The sequence below is a fragment of the Bos grunniens genome, chromosome 6 (assembly GCF_055505025.1).
Source record: "Bos grunniens cultivar Pamir isolate PY7600 chromosome 6, Bosgru_T2T1.0, whole genome shotgun sequence".
Lineage (NCBI taxonomy): Eukaryota > Metazoa > Chordata > Mammalia > Artiodactyla > Bovidae > Bos > Bos grunniens.
This window is the reverse complement of record NC_141170.1, coordinates 111,677,356-111,694,734: the sequence shown is the minus strand read 5'-3', so window position 1 is coordinate 111,694,734 and position 17,379 is coordinate 111,677,356. Positions and strand designations below refer to the sequence as shown.

The window sequence follows — 17,379 nt, the reverse complement described above, 5'->3', positions numbered from 1 at the left end:
TAAGAATCTGCCTTCCAATGCAGGAGACACAGGTTTGATCCCTGGTCCGAGAGTTAAGAGCCCACATACTTCGAGGCAACTAAGTCTGACTGCTGGAAATAGAAGCCTGCACCCCAAAGAAAGGTCCTAAATGCCACAACTAAGACCTGATGCAGATAAATAAATAAATGTTAAAAATAAAGTAAAAGCTAGAAATGATTAAGTGTAGTATGGAAGGAACGTAGAAAGCCAAGACAGGCCAAAAGTGAAGCCTCTTGCATTGACCACTTAGCCATGCTGTGAATGCAAAGGAAAAGTTCTTGAAGGAAATTAGTCATGTGTGTATGTGTGTGTGTTTTCCTTCACTCTTTTAGAGAGGTGTCTGGGCATGCCTCTGTGATACGTTACTTCAGTCGTGTCTGACTCTTTACAACCCTACAGACCATAGCCCGCCAGGCTCTTCTGTCCATCGGATTCTCCAGGCAAGAATGCTGGAGTGAGTTACTATGTCCTCCTCCAGGGAATCTTCCTGATCCAAGAATGAAACCTGCGTCTTATCTGTCTCCTGCATTGGCAGGTGGGTTCTTTACCAGTAGCACCAGCTGGGAAGCCCGATGTGGTGTATTACATTGATTAATTATTAATTGATTTTCGTACGTTGAACTATCCTTACATTCTAGGAATAAATCCCACTTGGTCATCGTGTTTAATCTTTATCGTATGCTGCTGAATTCTATTTGCTTGTATCTTATTGAGGATTTTTGCATCAATACTCATAAAGGACATTGATCTGTAGTTTCCTTTCATGCTGGTCTTTGGCTTTGGTAATTCTGACCTCCTAGATTGAGTCAGAAAGTGTTCCATCCTCTTCACTTTCTTGGAAGAGTTTGAGAAGGAGTGGTATTAGTTCATCTTTAAATGTTTGGTAGTGAAGCCATGGTCCAGGGCTTGCTTTGTCAGATTTTTGATTACTGATTCAATCTCATCACTAGTTAGTTCTCAGGTTTCAACCTTGGTTTTGTGTTTTGTGTTTTGTGTTTCTAAATAAATAGAGTTTATCCATTTCAGCTAAGTAATCTAATTTGTTGATATATAATTGTTCATAGCACTCTCATAATCTTTTTATTCCTATATAATTGGTAATAATGATCCCATTTTTATTTATATTAGTTATGTATTCTCTGTCTCTTTTTTTCCTTTGTCAACCTAGCTTAAGATTTGTCAATTTTGTTCTTTTCGAAGATCCAGCTTTTGGCTTTGTTTATTTTCTCCATTGTTTTTCTGGGCTCTATTTTATCTCTGCTCTTATATTTATTATTTTCCTTCTTTTATGGTTTCTTTAGTGTGCCAACCTTATCTCCAATTTAAATCCCTTACAATAGTGTCTGGTTTTGTGGCTTGGGATATTTCCTGACTCGCCCTTTATTTCCTTTAGGACTCAGTTCCTCTGGACACCTTTACTGACCATCCAATCTAAAGTAGCCTATAGCTATTTTCTATCACAGCATCATTTTTCTTCACAGCTCTTATCACTCTATGATATTTTCATTTTTGTTTTTTTTTGTCTGCCCCCCCACCACACAAGCTTGCACATGCATGTATGCATATGTGCATACTTGTGCGTGCATATTCCTTAGAATATAAACTCTGTAAGGACGGACATTTTCGTTGTCTTGTTTAACCACTGCATCCCCATGGCCTAGAATAGTCTCTGGCCCAACAGTAAAAAATGTTCAGTAAGTATTATTGACTGCTCTAATGTATTGCAAAGGCTATTATTTTGAAAATGAGTGATTGGTTAAAAATCTCCTTACCTCTTGCTCCTAGAAGATTACTGAAAGACAAGAAATTTATAAAGTAGTTTTAAATTTTAAGATGGCCATAACCTAAATCATTGCAGTCTAATATACTTTATTAACACAGTTGGTTTAACATAGTTATTAGGTAAATAAACATGTTTTACATGGTATCTTTATAATATATCAGCATCTACTTACTTATGTATTATTTATTATTGTTTGTTTTTTGAGGTTAAAGTTTTTTGGGGGATATAAATTATACCCTACTCATATCAGGTAGTCAGTACGTGGCACTAAACTGAAAGTCTTAGTTTCTAGCTTCATCTTTGCTACTATTTAATTTGTATAGCTTTGGAAAGAAGGGCTACCCTGAGGGCTCAGCTGGTGGTAAAGAATCCACCTGCAATGTGGGAGACCTGGGTTCGATTCCTGGGTTGGGAAGATCCCCTGGAGAAGGGAAGGGCTACCCACTCCAGTATTCTGGCCTGGAGAATTGCATGGGCTGTATAGTCGATGGGGTCGCAAAGAGTCGGACACACCTGAGCAACTTTCACTTTGGAAAGAGTTGTTTAACTTGTTTGTACCTCAGTTTTTTCATTTGCAAAACAAGGGGATTAAATTAGATAAACTGATAAAGTCCCTTCCATCAATCAAATCTATAATTCCATAATTTAGAGTTCAATTTTACTAGTTTAACATGTTTATAATTGTTGGATGTTCATAACATATTTTTCTTTACTTTTTAAAATGTTAGGTTCTTTAATATTATTTAAGTTATAAAATTGTAACCCCCTGTTTGAGCATGGAGATTACCTTATAGATTTCCACTTTACTTTTCTTAGGAGAAGATATATCTTTTTCCATTTCTACAATATATTTTTATCTATTTTAATTAATTTAAAGTTTTTGGCTGTGCTGGGACTTTGTTGCAGAAGAAGCACCAGGGCTTTCTCCAGCTGCAGCTCTTGGGCTCAGTTGCCACATGATGTGTGGGATCCCCGTTCCCTGACCAGGGATGGAAGCTGCATGTCTAACCACTGGACCACCAGGAAAGTCCCTAAGTTATTTTTAATTGGAGGATAATTGCTTTACAATGTTGTGTTGGTTTCTGCCATACAACAAAGTGAATCAGCTATAAGTAGACATGTATCCTCTCCCTGTTGAGCCTGCCTTTCATCCCACTTTATCCCACCCCTCCAGGTCATCACAGAGGAATTTCCACTTTATAGAAGGGCTTCTAGAACTGAACTATGTGAAGTTTTCCCTAGTCTAGGCAAGATGAGTAGCTGGCTCTCAATAAATTTTGTTGAATTTTTAAGTTGAGTCTGTTAAAGGAAAAGGAAAGATAATATAGCAATGATTGATTGCTAAGAAAAATATTATATTCCAAAAGTATACTCCAAAAATTAACACTTTACATCAAAGAATTCCATTTAAAAATAACAACTAAAATTATAAATTAAAATACATAATAATTTAATGAGAAGATGAAATGCTTTCAGACACTATGGTATCTATAAAATAAATTTTATCTAACTTGGCAACTGGATTTAAACATGAGACATGAATCCTAATATAAAAAGTAACATCAAAAGGACAATGTTGATTTCTTCTCATAAACTTTAGGATCGTGAACATAAACAACCATCATATGTCAGAGGAAATAGATCTTAGAAGTTGAGGTAAGTTTACTTTTCTAATTTCCTGACCCACTCTGGGGCTGTCACAATTTTCCTCTTTCTCTCTCTCTCTCTCTCTCACACACGCACACACACACATACATATGTAATATTTTGCATATATTTAAAGTAAAAATTTTAGGAAATGTAGCAGGTAACTGTTGTTGTTTAATCGCTGGTTACGTCTGACTCTTTGTGATCCCATGGACTATAGCCTGCCTGGTTCTTCTGCCCATGGGATTTTCCAGGCAAGAACACTGGAGAGGGTTGCCATGCCCTTCTCCAGAGGATCTTCCCGACCCAGGGATCAAACCTGTGTCTCCTGCACTGGCAGGTGGATAGTTTACCACGGAGCCACCAGGGGAAGCCCAGGCTAAAATACACATTTCATGTCTTCAGAGATTCAAAACAGGAGGACTAGCTGTAAATATCCAATAGAAAGTCCTGCTTATTAAGAAAATTGTGAGTTGTGATTCTATGAGGTAAAAAGCTTTGATTTACTTCACCTAAGGACACTTGGAGAAAGAAATGGCAACCCACTCCAGTGTTCTTGCCTGGAGAATCCCAGGGACGGGGGAGCCTGGTGGGCTGCTGTCTATGGGGTTGCACAGAGTCAGACACGACTGAAGCGACTTAGCAGCAGCAAGGACACTTGTATGATTATAAATGTGTTCTGTGAATGTAGCTAGTCAACTTGATTTGTTACCATTTCTCTACAGGAATAAAGATAACATAAGGGGAGTCTCTCAAGAGGATTGGAGACTTCAGTACTGGCCAACCACTTGGTAACTTTTTAATTATCTTTTTTCTCTTCTCTGTATTTAGACCATTTAATTCATTTAGAATCCCCATTGAAACTCTAACACCTCCTCCACCATGAACCAATTATGGAAAGACTTCCTCCATACAATCCATTTTGCATGATATAATGAAAGGGCTGAGCAGAAGGGATTTGTTAAACATAATTTACATCTACTCCATAGTCAACCTTAATTATTTAGTGACTGATTGTCCTCTTAGGGGATTATGCAAGCATTTTGTTTCTACTCTGTCTCACTGCTGCTAACTGTTTAGCCGTTTCACTAATCAGCATGTCTATTAGGAGCAGTTTGGGGATAGAGTAAAGCAGAGGATCACACTGTGATCCATCATTTTGTCATTTCTTAGAAGATTTAGTAAAATCTTTAATGATGTGGGGGACTGAAGCTTGTGTGTAAATCAGTGGAATTTAATGTTTTCATTATCCATCTTATTCTTTGTCTCCTGAGGACAATGAAAATTTTGCTGTATGCATTTTGAAAATCTTAAGAATAAGAACTTGTATCTTACTTTGTTCAGGATGCTATAATAAAATACCACAGACTGGGTGGCTTATAAACAGCAGAAATTTATCACAGTTCTGGAGGCTAGAGGTCCAAGATCAGCGTGACAACTCTCTCTGACTGCAGAACTCGCTGTATCCCGCTGTAGCACAAGGGGCTGGGGAGCTCGGTGAGATTTCTTCTTTGTGGAAAAAGCTCAAATGAATTTCTTGGCCAACTCGATGTAAACACACTTATTCCGTCCAGGAGGGCTCCATTCTCATAACCTCATCAACCCCGAAAGACCCCCCTACTAATAATATCACCTTTGAGGGTTAGGGTTTCAGTATATAAATGACTGAACATAAACTTTCAGCCCACAGCAACAAGGCTATTGTTGTTCAGTTGCCAAGTCCTGGCTGAATCTCTGTGACCCCACAGACTGTACACTGCCAGGCTCCTCTGTTCATGCGATTTTCCAGGCAAGAATACTGGAGTGGGCTGCCATTCCCTTCTCCAGGGGAATCTTCCTGACCCACGGACCAAATCTGTGACTCTTGCCACATCTGTACTGACAGGTGGATTCTTTACCCATGAGCCACTGGGGAAGCCCCAGCAACATGATTATACATATTTAAAATTTTAATGGGTATTGCTATATCATCCTGTCACGTGAGTGTATGTTCCTCGGTTCTTTGTCTCGTTACAACAAAGATTTGGAGTGATGGACATTAAAGCCCCCTTGGCGTGTCACAGCTCTCAGGTCTTGGATAGACTGTATTATAGCTCTCAGGTCTCGAATGGACCATGTTATAGCTCTTAGACAAATCAGTGTTACAGCTCAGTGTTATAGCTCTATTTTATTTAGAAGATAGCAGGAAAATCCATCTTGGAGGCGTGAGGGCACATCGATCCAAAGACATGAAGAGAAGAGCACCCCAGGGAGAGAGAGAGAGAGTGAGAGAGGCAGAGAGAGAGAAAGAGTGCATGCACGCGGGAGAGAAAGAGAGCAAGAAAGCGCTTTGGCTCCTCCTTTTATGTTTTTTTCCTCCACCTGGGCCTGCCCTATGCAAATTGGGCTTAGCCAGGAGTACTGTTTGTTCTACCTGAAGTCTTCACTCTGGTCCTCGGACCCTCCTTTGACCTTCCTTTGTTCTATTCGTGGGCTTTTCCCTTCCTTGTCTTTCAGCCACCGCCATTTTGGACTCCTTTTCCCTATTTTACCTACCTAACAATCCTATAAGAAAGTTTCATCAGTTGTTATTCCCCGTGAATGGTGCATATGCGTGGCTTCCCTCTCTAAACTTCTCCAAACAACACTCCATCTTTTTCCCAAAAGGATGGGTGAATTTAGCTGTTAAATCTTTCAGGCCTGACTTCAGGCTCTACTACAAAGCCACAGTCATCAAGACAGTATGGTACTGGTACAAAGACAGAAATATAGATTAATGGAACAAAATAGAAAGCCCAGAGATAAATCCACACACCTATGAACACCTTATCTTTGACAAAGGAGGCAAAAATATACAATGTAGAAAAGACAATCGCTTTAACAAGTGGTGCTAGGAAAACTGGTCAACCACTTGTAAAAGAATGAAACTAGAACACTTTCTAACACCATACACAAAAATAAACTCAAAATGGATTAAAGACCTAAATGTAAGACCAGAAACTATAAAACTCCTAGAGGAGAACATAGGCAAAATACTCTCCGACTTAGATCACAGCAGGATCCTCTATGACCCACCTCCCAGAATATTGGAAATAAAAGCAAAAATAAACAAATGGGACCTAATTAAAATGAAAAGCTTATGCACAACAAAGGAAACTATAAGCAAGGTGAAAAGACAGCCTTCAGAATGGGAGAAAATAATAGCAAATGAAGCAACTGACAAACAACTAATCTCAAAAATATACAAGCAACTCCTACAGATCAACTCCAGAAAAATAAATGACCCAATCAAAAAATGGGCCAAAGAACTAAATAGACACTTCTCCAAAGAAGACATACAGATGGCTAACAAAAACATGAAAAGATGCTCAACATCACTCATTATCAGAGAAATGCAAATCAAAACCACTATGAGGTACCATTTCACGCCAGACAGAATGGCTGCAATCCAAAAGTCTACAAGCAATAAATGCTGGAGAGGGTGTGGAGAAAAGGGAACCCTCTTACACTGTTGGTGGGAATGCAAACTAGTACAGCCACTATGGAGAACAGTGTGGAGATTCCTTAAAAAACTGGAAATAGAACTGCCTTATGACCCAGCAATCCCACTGCTGGGCATACACACTGAGGAAACCAGAATTGAAAGAGACACATGTACCCCAATGTTCATCGCAGCACTGTTTATAATAGCGAGGACATGGAAGCAACCTAGATGTCCATCAGCAGATGAATGGATAAGAAAGCTGTGGTACATATACACCATTAATGGACTATTACTCAGCCATTAAAAAGAATACATTTGAATCAGTTCTAATGAGGTGGATGAAACTGGAGCCTATTATACAGAGTGAAGTAAGCCAGAAAGCAAAACACCGATACAGTATACTAATGCATATATATGGAATTTAGAAAGATGGTAACAATAACCCTGTATACAAGGCAGCAAAAGAGACACTGATGTATAGAACAGTCCTTTGGACTCTGTGGGAGAGGGAGAGGGTGGGATGATTTGGGAGAATGGCATTGAAACATGTATAATATCATATATGAAACGAGTCACCAGTCCAGGTTCGATGCACAATACTGGATGCTTGGGGCTGGTTCACGGGGACGACCCAGAGGGATGGTACAGGGAGGGAGGAGGGAGGAGGGTTCAGGATGGGGAACACGTGTATACCTGTGGCGGATTTATGCTGATATATGGCAAAACCAATACAATAGTGTAGAGTTAAAAAATAAAAGAAAAAAAATCTTTCAGGTAATTTATCTTTCAAATAAACTTACATAAATGCACAAGACATTTTCATTTAAAGGGATAAAACCCATAGTAGAGAAGTTTGAGGGGTAAAGGTTAGATGGAGAAAAAATTTAAATACAGCAAATTATTTTTAATAATTTGCAAATGTTTACAAAATGTTTCCCTTGAAATGCACTGTTACATTAAAATTTCCTTTTGGGAGTTGAAAAATCAAGTGGACAACTATATTTTTTAACAGATATTTCATGTTAATATGTAAAAAGATAAAAATGTTAGTTGCTCAGTTGTGTTCCCTCTTTGTGATCCCATGGACTGTGGCCTGCCAGGCTCCTATGTCCATGGAATTCTTCAGGCAAGAGTATTGCAGTGGGTTGCCATTTCCTTCTTCAGGGGATCTTTCTCATTCAGAAAGTCTCCCACATTACAGGCAGATTCCTCACTGTCTAAGCCACCAGGGAAGCCCCAATATTAATATATAAGCTTACATTAAGTTATATTGTTATTTCAGTATAAAATGCCACTAGTAGATAATAGATGGGGAAACAATGGAAACAGTGAGAGACTTTAATTTTTTGGGTTTCAAAATCAATGCAGATGGTGACTGCAGCCATGAAATTAAAAGACACTTGCTCCTTGGAAGGACAGTTATGACCAACCTAGACAGCATATTAAAAAGCAGAGACATTACTTTGCCAACAAAGGTCCATCTAGTCAAAGCTATGATTTTTCCAGTAGTCATGTATGAATGTAAAAGTTGGACTATAAAGAAAGCTGAGCCCCAAAGAATTGATGCTTTTGAACTGTGGTGTCAGAGAAGACTCTTGAGAGTCCCTTGGACTGCAAGGAGATCCAACCAGTCCATCCTAAAGGAAATCAGTCCTGAATATTCATTGGAAGGACTGATGCTAAAGCTGAAGGTCCAATACTTTGGCCACTTGATGCAAAGAACTGACTCATTTGAAAAGACCCTGATGCTGGGAAAGACTGAAGGCAACAGGAGAAGCGGATGACAGAGGATGAGATGTTTGGATGGCATCACCAACTCAATGGACATGAGTTTGAGCAAGCTCTGGGATTTGGTGATGGACAGGGAGGCCTGGCGTGCCGCAGTCCATGGGGTTGAAAAGAGTCGGACACAACTGAGTGACTGAACTGAATATAGCAGTATTATAAACTAGAAAATTAGATAAGGATTATCCAACCAGTCCATTCTAAAGGAGATCAGCCCTGGGTGTTCTTTGGAATGAGTGATGCTGAAGCTGAAGCTCCAGTACTTTGGCCACCTCATGCGAAGAGTTGACTCATTGGAAAAGACTCTGATGCTGGGAGGGATTGGGGGCAGGAAGAAAAGGGGACGACAGAGGATGAGATGGCTGGATGGCATCACCGACTCAATGGACATGAGTTTGAGTGAACTCCGGGAGGTGGTGATGGACAGGGAGCACTGGCGTGCTGGGATTCATGGGGTCGCAAAGAGTCAGAGACAACTGAGTGACTGAACTGAACTGACTGATAAACTGGAAAATTAGATAAGGGTTACATGCTACATTATAAATGAAAGGAGTATATAAAAATTCACCCATTTTCAAACTAACAGTAGCATTTTCCTTTGACATTCAGACTCTTTTTCTCTGAATTATTTCCTAATTATAATTATTTACAATAGACAATATTTGGAAATGGTCAAAATCTTCAACAGTGTAATTGAATACTATGAAGCCATTAAAATGGACATTTCAAAGAAATTTTTAATGGCACAGAAAAGATTCTACAATGATATAATGAGTGGAGGAGTCAGAGAACAAAACTGAAAATACAATGTGACTTCAATAGAAATAGAGTGTGAGAGTGACAGTGAGAAAGGAAGAATGGAAAATGCACAGTAAGAGCGTTGAAAGGAAATCAAATCAGCAAAATGTTGACAAAATTACCTCCAGGTGATGGCATATAAGAATTTAATTTTCTAAGTTTTTCTTTATTTTTGAGTTTTTATAGTGATAATAACTTTTGTTAACAAAATTTCCTCCTTATTTTCTGTGTATTTTTTTTTTTGACATCTATACTACCAGCAGGTACTGCAGCAATGATCATGTTAACTCTTCCACAAAACTGGGATTTCCTGGGGAAGAGAGCCTTGTTTATTTATCTTTATACTCTCAGCACATAGAGCTTAACAAATGTTTGTTAAATTTCGAAGCTTGAGATAATGGAAAAAAAAAAAAAAACACCTCACAATATAACTAACACCCAACTCTCAGGGCTTTGGACCTTCCCTTGTGGCTCAGATGGTAAAGAATCTGCCTGCAATGAAGGAGACCTGTGTTTGATCTGTGGGTTGGGAAGATCCCCTGGAGGAGGGCATGACAATCACTCCAGTATTCTTGCCTGGAGAATCCCATGGACAGAGGAGCTTGGCGGGCTGCAGTCCATGGGGTCACAAAGAGTCGGACACGACTGAGCCACTAAAGAAACAAAAAATCAGAGTACTCATCCTCTAGTCCAAGTGCTAACATCTGTCACATTGTTCTATCTATCTATCATCTTTCTATCTATATCATTGCTGGTGTCATATGTCACCCTTACAGAATAAAAACACTCTTCTACACAAACATACCATTACCACAATCAAGAAATTTAATACTATGTATTCCATGGATGGAGGAGCCTGGTAGGCTGCAATCCAAGGGGTCGCTGAGAGTCGGACACGACTGAAGTGACTTAGCATCAACAGCAGCAGTAATATTATATTCAAATTTCCCCAATTGTCTGAATAATTTTTATAGCTTTTCATTTGTTTGTTTAATTCAAGACCCAAACAAGGATCAAACATTGCATTTAGGTGATAGGTTACCCTAGCCTCTTTTACTCTAGGTAAGAAAAGGTGTTTTTTTTTTTTTAACCTAAAAGAGAGTTCTGGGCTTTTTTTTTGACTTTCATGACCACCATTTTTAAGCATCTAGGCCAGGTGTTTTATAGAATGTCCACAATTTCAGTTTGTCTGACTGCTTCCTCACAATTAGAAGCAGTTGAAATATTTTTGACAAAAATACTAAAAAGATGATATAATGTCTTCCTTAAATGTATCACATTTGGAGGTACATAATACCCACTTGTCCCATTATATTTATGCTATTTTTAACAGAAGTTTTAAAAGTTTTGTAATTCCTTTCAACTGCCATCATGGCTTTATCCCACAAATTTGGATAAGTAAATTCATTTCATTCAATCCTAAATATCAACTTCCACTATAACTTCTTTAACCCATAAATTACATAGATATGTGTTTTGACATTCCTAACTAAATGTTATTTACTATTTTTTAGACTTCATATTTTGAAATAATTGAAATTACTGGAAATTTACCTGAAAGTTTCAGAAAGGTACACAAAGCTCCTGCATATCCAGCTTTTGAGCACTTCCTGGCTGGCATATCAAAATATTTCAGATTTGCACTTTCCTAATCCTGATGTGGCGGAGAAGGCAGTGGCACCCCACTCCAGTACTCTTGCCTGGAAAGTCCCATGGACGGAGGAGCCTGGTGGGCTGCAGTCCATGGGGTTGCTGGGAGTCGGACACGACTGGGCGACTTCACTTTCACTTTTCACTTTCATGCATTGGAGAAGGAAATGGCAACCCACTCCAGTGTTCTTGCCTGGAGAATCCCAGGGATGGGGGAGCCTGGTGGGCTGCCATCTGTGGGGTCGCACAGAGTCGGACACGACTGAAGCGATTTAGCAGCAGCAGCAGCAATCCTGACGTGGAGACAGACAATATTCTAAGGATCTTGGTCCCTTTTACGTGTGTGTGTCCAGTCGCTTAGTTGGGTCCGACTCTCTGTGGCCCAGTGGACTGTAGCTCATGGGGCTCCTTTGTCCATGGAATTTTCCAGCCGAGAACACTGGAGTGGGTTGTCATTTTCTTCTCCAGGGGATCTCACCAACCCAGGGATTGAACCCATGTCTCCTACGTCTCCTGCATTGGGAGGCAGGTTGTTTATCATTAGTGCCACCTGGAAAGCCCTGGTACCTTTTATAAGGTGCGTGTTTGGGTGATCAGTCACTTCAGTCATGTGACGATACCCCGCCAGGCTACTCTGTCCATGGGATTCTCCAGGCAAGAATACTGGATACAAGGTAATGAAATTTAAAAACAGGATCTGGGCACTACATGCTTTCTTTTTTTGTGTTTTTAAGTGACTATAATGAGACATCCTGAGATGGAGATGAGTGCATGAATTTGTAAGTCAAAACACAAGGTTCCAGTTACGACCAGGCAAGTTGCCAGCTGTGTAACCTAGGGGCATTATCCTCCCTGATATTTGGTTTCCTCATCTTTAAAATAGTTACTTAAAAAAATAGTAACAACAAAAAAATAATGATAACAAAGAAAGGAAGGGTAATGATATCTGATTATAGTAATCTGATGGGTACTATACTAAGTTCTTATATACTTAATTTTCACAACAATATTGTTATTATGCCCATTTTACAGATGAAGTAAATGAAGATCATAATAAAATATTTATATCATTTGAATAAAATGAAGTATGTGGAAGTGATATGGATTCGAATTGTTTGGGTCCACTTATATGCGAATTTTTTTCAACAGTTAATACTACAGTACGTGATGGCATCACTGACTCGATGGACGTGAGTCTGAGTGAACTCCGGGAGTTGGTGATGGACAGGGAGGCCTGGCGTGCTGTGATTCATGGGGTTGAAAGGAGTCGGACACGACTGAGCAACTGAACTGAACTGAACACTATCTAAGGCTGAATGAGGGGATATGGGACCTCGGATTCAGAGGAATAACAAGCATATTTGGAGGGTCAAGTGTAAAATATACACAGATTTTGGACTTAACCTCCAAGTTGTTCAAGGGTCAATTGTATATGTATACATATAATCACTTAATTATTTATTGATTCAATCAGTGAGTATCTATTAAGTATTTACTAAGTACCATATGCAGTTTTTATGCTAAGTATAAAATAAAACAATGTATACATGTTAAAGTTTATCATTATATATGCATATCTATATGTTTATAACTCCATAGAAAATTTATTTTAAAGTGCCGTACAACCAAAATATAATGTAAGTCACATATGTAATTTAAAATTTCCTAGTAGCTGTAGTAAAATGGCTTTATTAAAGGTGAAATTAATTTTACTTATATATTTTATTTTACATAGTGTATCCAAGATATTGTCATTCTAACATGTAAATGTAAAACAATTATTCATGATATATTTCACACTTTTTTAGTCTTCAAAATCCATCACAGATTTTATACTTAGCACATCTCAGAACAGGCCAGAGCTTAAGTTCACAACAATCACACGTAGTTAGTGGCATCTGTTGGATATTTCAGGTCCAGAATAACATAAAAAGCTGATTGGGAGATGGAAGAGGGAGAGGAATTTACCTTTTATTATATATCCTTTCATACTTTAGATTCTTGTATGCTGTGTACTTGTCGCCTAATCAAAGAAATTTGAAAAAATAAATTAATATATTAAAAGCATCATGTTTTTATCTGTGCATGAGTGTGCATTCTTGTCTGTCAGTGGTTTTCAATTGTGGGTGATTCCCTGTCCCCCTCAGAAGACATCTGGAAACTTTTGGTGATATTCTGGGTAGGTGGGTGGGGACCACTGGCATCCAGTGAGCAGATGTGAGGAATGCTGTTATAGATCCTACCATGTATGCTACAGCACCCACCCCCAATAAGGATTATATGACCCAAATATCAATAGTGCTGAGGCTGAAAAACTTCTGTTATGTGCTGCAAAAAGTAAAAATTTCAGTGTCTACTTGTTACCAGGCATTATCAAGACCTGGGTATACAAAGAAGGTTCCCACACAGCACCTGCACTTCAGTGGCTCAGTCTAGTGAGGGAGGGAGACAATAGGCAAGTAATTGCAGAAATGTGATAAATTTTAGAACAGAGTAGAAAGAAGGCATTAAGAAAGAATTAACGTATCTGTAAACATATTCATTAACTAGAAAGCCACTTGTTAGAAACATTAATTTGAATCGAGTAGTTGAAATTGAAGGCTTCCCAGGTGGCTTAGAGGGTAAAGCGTCTGCCTACAATGCAGGAGACCCGGGTTCAATCCCTGAGTCGGCAAGATCCCCTGGAGAAGGAAATGGCAACCCACTCCAGTACTCTTGCCTGGAAAATCCTATGGACGGGGGAGCCTGGGAGGCTGCAGTCCATTGGGTTGCAAAGAGTCAGACATGACTGAGCGACTTCACTTCACTTCTTCACTTCAGGTGGCGCTAGTGGTAAAGAATCTGCCTGCCAATGCAGGAGATTTAAGAGACCTGGGTTCCATCCCTGGGTTGGGAAGATCCCCTGAAGAAGGTCATGGCAACCCACTCCAATATTCTTTGCCTGGAGGATCCCATGTCTAGAGGAGCCTGATGGCCTCAGTCCATGGGGCTGCAAAGAGTCTGACACAACTGAAGCAATTCAGCACGTATACAAGCAGCTGAAATTGAAACATCAATTTCAGAAGTTATTTTCCACCAAATCCTCAGGTTGAGAGTGTAGCACTTTATTCAAAGGCTTTAATGTGCCTCTGTACCACTCTAATGTCAATAAAAGATGTCTGGGAAGAACCCCTAATTTGGTTATAACATCTGTTACTCTATTTCTGTGCTGAGTATTACATTTTGGAACTTTAAATGGACTCTGATATATCTTAAAAAGAATGTGTAACTCATGACTAATTGTTGTTGCTGTCTGAAAGAGATAGCTATATTTTATAAGAACAACAGTCCAAAGGATTATCATGTTTTGCATATTTCTTCCCATGAATGTCTCCACTTTTCTGAGAGGCTCCCAAGTTCCACCATATTTCATTACCTATCAAAGAAATGAGACAAAAACTCAGACTGTGAATTCCACTGGCTTTGTTTAGGTTTTCTTAAACCTTAATGCTCTCATATTTTAGCTTTGGTTTAGTTTTTCACGAGTGAGCTCACAAAGTATTGTACACATCTGTTTGCAGGTTGGAAGGCTGTGCCCTTCTCACTGGCTGCAAACTGCTAATACAAGGGGCAGCACAGGGCCGTGGAGAAGGGCAAGTGCTCTGGTTTGAGTCCTGGTTTCACCTCCTAAGCTGCAGCGCAGCTTACTTAACCTCCCCAAACTTCTGTATCCTCATGTAAAATGTCTATCGTTCAACAAGATCAAACAAGATAACACATTAAATTCACTTATCATTGCTAGGAATGAAGTAATGGGAGCTGTTACTATCCGAATGGCACAAAACAAAAATCAGACTTTTAAGCTACAAGTCAGAATAGAGCTCATGGGTTTTTCTCCACCAGAAATTATTTATGTTTTCATAGTCATTATGTTTCTAAAAAAATAAGTGATTCCCTACCTTTTTATTTGAACCTTAATTACAGAAATGTGAGTACTGCTTTGGCACTCTGGGTTGAATTGGTTCACATTTGCATTCACTATTCATTTCTTGCTACCTTTCACCGCTGTGCTGTTAGAATACTGTACTAGCTCCCATTTTTTTTATGTCTATGCTTCTTCCCAGCTAAGTTCACGTTGTGTATTTAAAACTCAACTGTCTTGGATTTTTGGGCCCGCATTATCACACTAACTAAACCTCACTAAATAGTAACCTGTATCTGTTTAGCAACAAACCCATCTTCAACAGCTTGAAAAAATACAGTGCCATTCCACAGAGTTCATCTATACGCAGACAAAAGGCTTCTTCTTGACTGTAATTTCAACAGACCAAGTGATTGTAATGCTACTGTGGTAAAAAATGCAGCTGTGTTTTTTCATGCTTTCTAGAAGTTGAGATACAATCTTACAATCATACCACAAATAGTTTATTATTCAAACCTCAAAGAGGTTTTGTCTCATTCAAAAAGCTGAAATTATACATTTCATTTCATTTGTGTGAAAAGTTATACTGGAATCAATTAATTTTGTACAAAATCTTACATTTCTCTTCTGTCAAAATACCCATTGAATGCCTAATTAAAAGATGCAATAGCTTTCTTCATCTTTAAATATATTGATATTTTATACTACCCTATTTTCATGACAGCAAAAAGTTAATGACCTAATTCAAGATTAGAGGAGGTTATAATAACAGAATATAGGTAATTTCATTGTTTTTCTTATGATTGATATTAATAATGATAATATTAACAGAGAAGAGCATAAATAAAAGGTAAACTAACAATCTAATAGCCTAATGACTTGAGATGAGGGCAACTGAGTGGTAGTTTGAGCATTCTTTGGCACTGACTTTCTTTGGGACTGGAAACAGAACTGACATTTTCTAATCCTGTGGCCACTACTGAGTTTTCCAAACTTGCTGGCATATTGAGTGCAGCACTTTCACAGCATCGTCTTTCAGGATTTGGAATAGCTCAACTGGAATTCCATTACCTCCACTAGCTTTGTTCATAGTGATGCTTTCTAAGGCCCACTTGACTTCACATTCCAGGATGTCTGGCTCTAGGTGAGTGATCACACCATCGTGATTATCTTGGTCGTGAAGCTCTTTTTGTACAGTTCTTCTGTGTACTCTTGTCACCTCTCCTCAATATCTTCTGCTTCTGTTAGGTCCATACCATTTCTGTCCTTTATTGTGTCCATCTTTGCATGAAATGTTCCCTTGGTATCTCTACTTTTCCTGAAGAGATCTCTAGTCTTTCCTATTCTGTTGTTTTCCTCTATTTCTTTGCATTGATCGCTGATGAAGGCTTTCTTATCTCTCCTTGCTATTCTTTGGAACTCTGCATTCAAATGGGAATATCTTTCCTTTTCTCCTTTGCTTTTCAGTTCTCTTCTTTTCACAGCTATTTGTAAGGCCTCCCCAGACAGCCATTTTGCTTTTTTCCATTTCTTTTCCATGGGGATGGTCTTGATCTCTGTCTCCTGTACAATGTCATGGACCTCTGTCCATAGTTAATCAGGCACTCTATCTATCAGATCTAGTCCCTTAAATTTATTTCTCACTTCCACTGTATAATCATAAGGGATTTGATTTAGGTCATACTTGAATGGTCTAGTGGTTTTCCCTACTTTCTTCAATTTAAATCTGAATTTGGCAATAAGGAGTTCATGATCTGAGCCACAGTAGGCTCGCAGTCCTGTTTTTGCTGACTGTATAGAGCTTCTCCATCTTTGGGCGCAAAGAATATAATCAATCTGATTTCATTGTTGATCATCTGGTGATGTCCATGTGTAGAGTCTTCTCTTGTGTTGTTGGAAGAGGGTGTTTGCTATGACCAGTGCATTCTCTTGGCAAAACTCTATTAGCCTTTGCCCTGCATCATTTCGTATTCCAAGGCCAATTTTGCCTGTTACTCCAGGTGTTTCTTGACTTCCTATTTTTGCATTCCAGTCCCCTATAATGAAAAGGACATCTTTTTTGGGTGTTAGTTCTAAAAGGTCTTGTAGGTCTTCACAGAACCGTTCAACTTCAGCTTCTTCAGTGTTACTGGTTGGGACATAGACTTGGATTACTGTGATATTGAATGGTTTGCCTTGGAAATGAACAGAGATCATTCTGTCATTTTTGAGACTGCATTCAAGTACTGCATTTTGGACTCTTTTGTTGACCATGATGGCTACTCCATTTCTTCTAAGGGATTCCTACCCACAGTAGTAGATATAATGGTCATCTGAGTTAAATTCACCCAT

General features: G+C 38.9%; 1 long non-coding RNA gene across 2 annotated transcripts; it reads left to right on the top strand.

Annotated features, from left to right (window-relative positions):
• Positions 1-416: 416 nt before the first annotated feature.
• On the top strand, positions 417-13,211 carry LOC147371208 (uncharacterized). 2 transcript variants are annotated; one of them, XR_015166001.1, is made up of 4 exons: positions 417-556; positions 3,405-3,460; positions 4,177-4,242; positions 12,297-12,435. It is a non-coding gene; the product is annotated as an uncharacterized LOC147371208 (long non-coding RNA). The 2 variants fall into 2 exon arrangements; XR_015166000.1 differs by lacking the exon at positions 3,405-3,460 and having other exon boundaries at positions 418-556; positions 12,297-13,211.
• The last annotated feature ends 4,168 nt before the right edge of the window (positions 13,212-17,379 follow it).